Below are 7670 nucleotides of genomic sequence, written 5' to 3'. Positions count from 1 at the left end.
ATCCACAAACACTAAAGACAACAGAGAAGATTAGTGGGAAAAGCTGAAAGTTCGCAGTTGAGCCACTGCCCTGGGGGCAGCAGGAGTAGTGCAGCTACAGAACAACAGCTGCAGTTGCTTCCAGCCCCAGGCCCACATGGCGGGAGGAATTAAGTGGCAGAGCAGAGCAGGAGTGCAGAGCCTGCTTAAGATCTGAGTCAGGTCCAGGTTGGTGGTTCTTGGGGGAGAAAGACTGCTGGTGTGGCAGAGCTGGATGTATAGAAATAGCTCTGAAAACAACAGCACAGCCTCCCAAGCTTGGAACAAAGTACTCTTTACTCTACAAGCAGTCATACCCTGACAAAAAAAATCAAGGGTCAAGTAAGTTGGCTGGGAACATGAAAGGCAGCAAAAATGGACTCAAATTCAGTCTCAGACTTTGGAATATTTCTTTGGTGACAAAGAAGACCAAAAAACACAGCCAGAAGAAGTCAACAACGTCAAAGAGCCTACATCAAAAGCCTCCAAGAAAAACATGAATTGGTCTCAGGCCATGGAAGAGTTCAAAAAGAATTTGGAAAAGCAAGGAAGAGAAGTAGAGGAAAAATTGGGAAGAGAAATGAGAGTGATGTGAGAAAACCATGAAAAACAAGTCAATGACTTGCTAAAGGAGACCCAAATAATATTGAAGAAAATAACAACTTAAAAAATAGACTAACTCAAATGGCAAAAGAGCTCCAGAAAATCAATGAGGAGAAGAATGCATTGAAAGACAGAATTACCCAATTGGAAAAGGAGTTCCAAAAGACCACTGAAGAAAATATACTACCTTAAAAATTAGGTTGGAACAAGTGGAAGCTAGTGACTTGATGAGAAATCAAGATATAAAACAGAACCAAAGGAATGAAAAAGTGGAAGACAATGTGAAATATCTCGTTGCAAAAACCACTGACCTGGAAAATAGATCTAGGAGAGGTAATTTAAAAATTATTGGACTACCTGAAAGCCATGATCAAAAAAAAGAGCCTAGATATCCTCCTTCAAGAAATTATCAAGGAAAACTGCCCTGATATTCTAGAGCCAGAGGGTAAAATAGAAATTGAAAGAATCCACAGATTGCCTCCTCAAAAAGATCCCAAAAAGAAAACTTCTAGGAATATTGTTGCCAAATTCCAGAGCTACCAAATCAAGGAGAAAATACTGCAAGCAGCCAGAAAGAAACAATTTGAGTACTGTGGAAACATAATCAGAATAATACAAGATCTAGCAGCTTCTACATTAAGGGATCAAAGGGCTTGGAATATGATATTCCAGAGGTCAATGGAGCTAGGATTAAAACCAAGGATCACCTACCCAGCAAAACTGAGTATCATGCTCCAGGGCAAAATATGGATTTTCAGCAAAATAGAGGACTTTCAAGCTTTCTTATTGAAAAGACCAGAACTGAATGGAAAATTTGACTTTCAATCACAAGAATCAAGAGAAGCATGAAAAGGTGAACAAGAAAGAGAAATCATGAGGGACTTACTAAAGTTGAACTGTTTTGTTTACATTCCTACATGGAAAGATGATGTGTATGATTCATGAGACCTCAGTATTAAGGTAGCTGAAGGGAATATACATATATAGATACATATATATATATATGTATATATGTGTATCTATATATATGTGTGTATACATATATACGTATATGTGTATACGTATACATATACATACACACATACATATACATACATACATATATACATATATATATATACACACACACATGGCACAGGGTGAGTTGAATATGAAGGGATGGTACTAAAAAAATAAAATCAAATTAAGGGGTGAAAGAGGAATATATTGAGAGAGGGAGAAAGGGAGAGATAGAATGGGGTAAATTATCTTGCATATGCTCTTCCTCCTCCTCTTCCTCTTCCTCCTCCTCCTAGTTCTTCTCCTCCTCCTTCTCCTCCTCCTCCTTCTCCTCCTCCACCTACTCCTCCTCCTTTTTCTTCTCCTCCTCTTCCTCACCATCATCACCATCATCTTCCTCCTCCTCCTCCTGCTCCCGCGGCTGCTGCTTCTCCCTGCGTTCCCTTGGAGCCGACCATCCTCCTGCCTCTTTTGTGAAGCGGCAGCTGAGTAGACCGCGGGACTCACCATGGCCGATGAAAAGCCGAAGGAAGGAGTCAAGACTGAAAACAATGACCACATTAATTTGAAGGTGGCAGAGCAAGATGGTTCAGTGGTGCAATTTAAGATTAAGAGGCACACACCACACCACTTAGTAAACTAATGAAAGCCTATTGTGAACGACAGGGTTTGTCAATGAGGCAGATCAGATTCCGATTTGATGAGCAACCAATCAATGAAACAGACACACCTGCACAGTTGGAAGTGGGGGATGAAGATACAATTGATGTATTCCAGCAGCAGACAGGAGGTGCTTACTAAAAAGAATCTGCAACTCTTCTCCAGAACTGTGCTCCCAAGAAAAACAATACATTCACAATTAGAAACCAAGATTTGGTTCATCCACATCCTGACTACTGCAGTATAGTTTTCTCTCTTCTTTGTTTCCCTTCCCCCGTTCCTTTATTATACATAAAGTAACTGGTGTATGTGCACAGGCATAATACGTATTTTTTTTAACTAATTGGCCGATGTTATGTTTTGATCAACATCAAATGGAGATGGGGAGGGGAAAAAACAAACTGGTTCTGTGAAAATACCCCTTTTCTCCATTAGTGGCATGCTCATTCAACTTTTATCTTTATATTCCAGTAAGTTATTTTGCTCTCACTGTTTAACAACAACAAAAAAAACCCACAAAAAAATCCTTGCATACCTTGTTTGATTGGATAATTTCAATGTTTTTCTTTTATCATTCTAAAACCAAGGACGATTTTATAACTTATTTTTGTACGTAGCTGTTACATGTAGGGCAATCTCTGTCTCTCAGTATGGATAAATTACTATAAAGAAATTGATCCTAGATAGTTTTCCCTTCAAGTCAAACATCTTGTTGTTTAAATAAACTTCTTGTTTAAAATAAAAAAAATAAAAAATAAAAAAAATTAAATTATCTTGCATAGAAGTGTCAAGAAAAAGCAATTCTGTAGGAAGGGAAGAGGGGGCAGGTGAGGGGGAATGAGTGAATATTGCTCTCATCGGATTTGACCTGAGGAGGGAATATACACACTTGATTGGGTATCTTATCTCACAGGACAGAAAGAGCAAGAAGATAAAAAAGGGGGGATGATAGAAGTGAGGGCAGATAGGGCGAAGAGGTAATCAAAACAAACGCTTTCAAAAAGGGACAGGGTCAAGGGAGAAAATTCAGTAAAGGCGGATAGGTTAGGAAGGAGCAAAACATAGTTAGTCTTTCACAACATTATCATTGCGGAAGGGTTTTACATAATGATACGCATGTGGCCTATGTTGAATTGCTTGCCTTCGTAGGGAGAGTGGGTGGGGAGGGAAGAAGGGAGAGAATTTGGAACTCAAATTTTTAAAAACAGATGTTCAAAAACAAAAAAAATTTTCATGCACCTAGGAAATAAGATACACAGGCAATGGGGCATAGAAATTTATCTTGCCCTACAAGAAAGTAAGGGAAAAAGCGATATGAAGGGAGTGGGGTGACAGAAACGAGGGCTGACTGGGGAATGGGGCAACCAGAATGTATGCCATCTTTGAGTGGGTAGGAGGGTAGAAATGGGGAGAAAATTCATAATTCAAACTCTTGTGAAAATCAGTTCTGAAAACTAAATATATTTAAAAAATTAAATAAATAAATTTAAAAAATAAGTAGTTCTAATCAACGCTCTAGGATGAAAGGTCAGAGGCTTGTATGCATGCTAAAACAGGCCATCTGAGGAGGGCACGATGTAGGCATTCAGGGTTTTTATCTGGCCAGTGAAGAGTCTGGAGGGGGATTTGAAGGGAAGGTCAATAAAAGTACTGGCATCCATCTGAGTCCTTTGTACTCTCCTGTTCTCTTTACAGAGGATGTACCCATTTGTTCAGACCAAATAAATGTAAAATATAATTAAAGTTCCCCCAACCTCTACTGGTTGAGTGGCGTCCTTTCTCATGAGATTTCTGATTTCGGGTTTGGACTCCAAACTCTCTACTGTGTTGTTGCACACCCTTATTATGTGCCAGGTATTTTTTTTGGGGGAAATCTTTCAAAAACTTCTTAAATCATACTATTTGGTCCACTTCCTACTCTGCTTCCAGAATGATGATAATAACTATAGCTTACAAAGCATTTTAAATCCATTACCCATTTGATTTCATAATAATTCTTTGTAGATAACATAAGTGTTTTTAGCCCTATTTACAGAGGAGAGTCATGCTGCTCTCATGAGCACTTCTGGATCACGTAATGAACAAAATGGACTACTAGACATTTTCTCCAATCTTCATGACCTCTCCAACTTCTCCAAAACAAGAATTATGTGTAAGAGATAAAGCAATTTCAAATGTCTTAGGATCTGAGATTCTAAGTATCCAAGCAATACAATGAACTAACAATACAGAAGGCTAATATCTAACCCCTAACGTACTCACTCAGCACCCACTCTCCAGCTACCTACCATGATTCTGGCATCAAGGCTGCACAGGCCAGCCCCAAAGCTTGCAACAAAACTGAACTCTAGACTTTTCCCACCTCCCCAACCCCAAAAGAGTGGAGATCCGACCTCCAAAGGCAGAAATTTGCTCAGCCTATAGTAGAAACATGGCAGTATTCTGTGCCTTGGATAGAGAAATGAAGAACAGAGGTAACCAGGGCAGGATGCCAGCATGTGTGACTATGCAGCAATCCAGTAGGTATGGATGAAAGTATCTAACATCCATCTGGGGACAATTCTGTCCCTGTTATCTGGGGCAGAGAGAGGCTGATGAAGCATGAATTGCCCAGTATGGGAGGACACTGAGACTCTTTGATATCCAGCTCTTAGGGAATCTGCCATCAAAAGGAAGGGAGTTGGAGAGTGAACAGTAAGAGGAAATAAGACAAAAAGACCAAAATTGCCAAAGATTTCAGGATTAAAAAAACTCCATTAAAACTTTGAGTGTGAGTAGATAAATCACAAAGGGAGGATATTAATAGCAAAAGGAAAATATGGTCTTTAGATAAGGCAAAAGACTTCAGGCATTTCTGAATAAGAGATGAGAAAAAGGAAAATGAATCAATATCTGAGGAGGCGGAGGAACCTGTGGATTCCCAAGACAGCATGGAACCATAGCAAGACAGTCTGGGATAGTTGAAAAGAGAAATAAGAATAATGAAAGCAAAAATTATAGTCTGCACAGCAGAAATAATTGGCAGAATAGAAAAGCTTGAATCCATGGTGGGAAGTCTTAGCAAAGAAACAAAAGAGAGGATAACTGGTAACGCAAACATGTGGAAATAAAGTAAAATCTGAAGAAGGGAAATGAAAAGCAATAACATTAAAAGAAAAGATGATCTCCATGCAAACAAAACTAACTGATCTTGAAGCCAAGATATTGACAGACAAGTTAAGGACTGGATCCTGTGGCTTTCAGAACATGGCAATTCAAAAAACCTGGACACCATAATGTGAGAACAAAGAAAACAAAGTGCCAATTGGCAGAATCCATAGATTACCTCCGGAAAAAGAAAAATTCTGTGTCTCAGACTCCAAGATACTTAACTGTGAAATGTAACAATTCTGTTGAAAAGCAACAAATTTTGCGAATGACCAGGAGAAAGACCTTAAAATATAAAGGAATTTGAATACTGAAGATAAGATCACTGAAGTACAGAAAATTTAAATGATTTGCCTATGAACAGATAGCTGTTATAAGGTAGAGCCAGTAGGGGACTTATAGAGTAGGACAACTAGAACTTTGCCCCAGGACCCAGAATTTCCAAGGTAGTAATAACACTTCAGCAACTAAAAACAATAGAGTTTAGCACTTAGTTACCAAGAATAGTCAATATCAGATGGACAGATGTAAGCTTTTCACTCAACCTGCTTCATGTCACTACCAAGTAGTTACCTCATGCCTGTGTCCCAGGATCTTTGACTACCACTGATCCTCAACTAAGGACATTATGTCTCATCAGTTTTCTTATCACTTTACATTGTCAATTACTTATTTTGAAAATAAAAACAAAAGATTATTCCCCTACAGTCACAGAAATACATCAAGTTAAACTAGCTCATCTATAAAGATTTCTATTTAAATTCATAGATTAGAAAATAATTGATTTTCATGCACAAGAAATGTCAATAAATTCTTCTGTAGCTTAGCTGCTATGTGTAGTGAAATGGCTGTTTATATGATACTAGTCACCTAAGAACAGACTGAAAATTATATCACATTAACTATCTGACAAGCTAATAACAATGAATTCAACAAATTATAAATCAAGAACCTATGCACACTACCTCACGTTGATAGGAGTTAAGGGGGATGTAGATATGAATGATGAGGTCCTTATCCTTAAAAAAAAGTAGAAGAGATAAGACAAGTACTCAAATAAATATAGAACCATAGAAACTGAGAGTTAAAAAGGGCCTCATAGATCATCTGATCCAACCTCTAAACAAATTACAAAGCCCATGTATAGCATTCTCCATAAGTGGTCAGCTAGACTTTAAATTAAAACGCTTTCAGTGATGAAGACTTCATTATACTCCAAAGGAGTATATTTTGTTCAGGAATATAAGAGCTAAGATTTTTTTTTTCACATGCCTTGGAGAAATCCAGATATGCTAAAACTGTAATATTCCCCCTTAGCTACTAGTCTACCAATCTAGTCAAAAAAGGAAATGAGGTTATTTTGGAATGATTTGCTATTAATGAACCCATCCACACTAGCTCTTGATAATAAACAACTCTATTTTCAAGTGTTTGTAAATTATTCTTCTAATACTGAATTCTGGAATTCGACTAGAAATTGATGTCAAGCTAACCAGCCTACTCATTTCCTTTTAAACTATCCTTTGAATTATGACAAGTATTCTCCAAGGTAAACAATGGCAAAATAGAAAATGAGTAGTTCTATGTTCTTGCTGACAGCTGTTAACATCTTCCTTAGCCTTCCCTTTGTCCCCAAATAGCTAAAAAGACTATTTTAGTTTTAGCATTTGTTACAAACCTTGGCTTATAATACTCGCACACACATATGTGCACTGTGAAATATTCATTCATTCATTTATTTGGCATTCAGCATTCATTAGTATTCTATCCTAGTGCCTATGTTTTGGACTAGTCACTGGATTAAGGCTGAGGATTCAGTTGACATAGTTGGAGAAAAGGCTAGTCTGAAACACATCTTGTTATTACTTAGTTCTCTACCCCTTTTGGTACAATTTGTGTCTAAGGTCCACTATTTTGGACCCAAAGGAATAACTATAAAGGATAAACACTAATAATGCTCTCAGCCTCTCCCAAATAATTGTCATCAAGCCACATAGATATAATTACAAAGGCAAATACCCAAGAATAGCTGACCACCCTGATCATGCCTCTCCCTTGTTAGGCAGAAAGGAAGAGGCTAACAACTTTTAGAGTAAACCAGTGTTGTCTCCAGCACTTCTTTTGCTCAAATATTCTAGGTGTTTTATTCTACAAAGTGTGGCGATAGTGATGGGGCCATTTCTAGACTTTTAGCCCACCTTTGATGGGAGAGCACAGTTCTTATGGAGTATAATCAATTGCGT

At 38.0% G+C, this 7670-nt stretch overlaps 1 pseudogene; it reads left to right on the top strand.

Annotated features, from left to right (window-relative positions):
- The first annotated feature begins 2128 nt into the window (after positions 1 to 2128).
- On the top strand, positions 2129 to 2561 carry LOC118851704 (annotated as a pseudogene).
- The last annotated feature ends 5109 nt before the right edge of the window (positions 2562 to 7670 follow it).

The sequence above is a fragment of the Trichosurus vulpecula genome, chromosome 5 (assembly GCF_011100635.1).
Source record: "Trichosurus vulpecula isolate mTriVul1 chromosome 5, mTriVul1.pri, whole genome shotgun sequence".
Taxonomy (NCBI): Eukaryota; Metazoa; Chordata; class Mammalia; order Diprotodontia; family Phalangeridae; genus Trichosurus; species Trichosurus vulpecula.
Note: the sequence above shows the minus strand (reverse complement) of the source record. Positions and strands in the feature narration are given on the sequence as shown.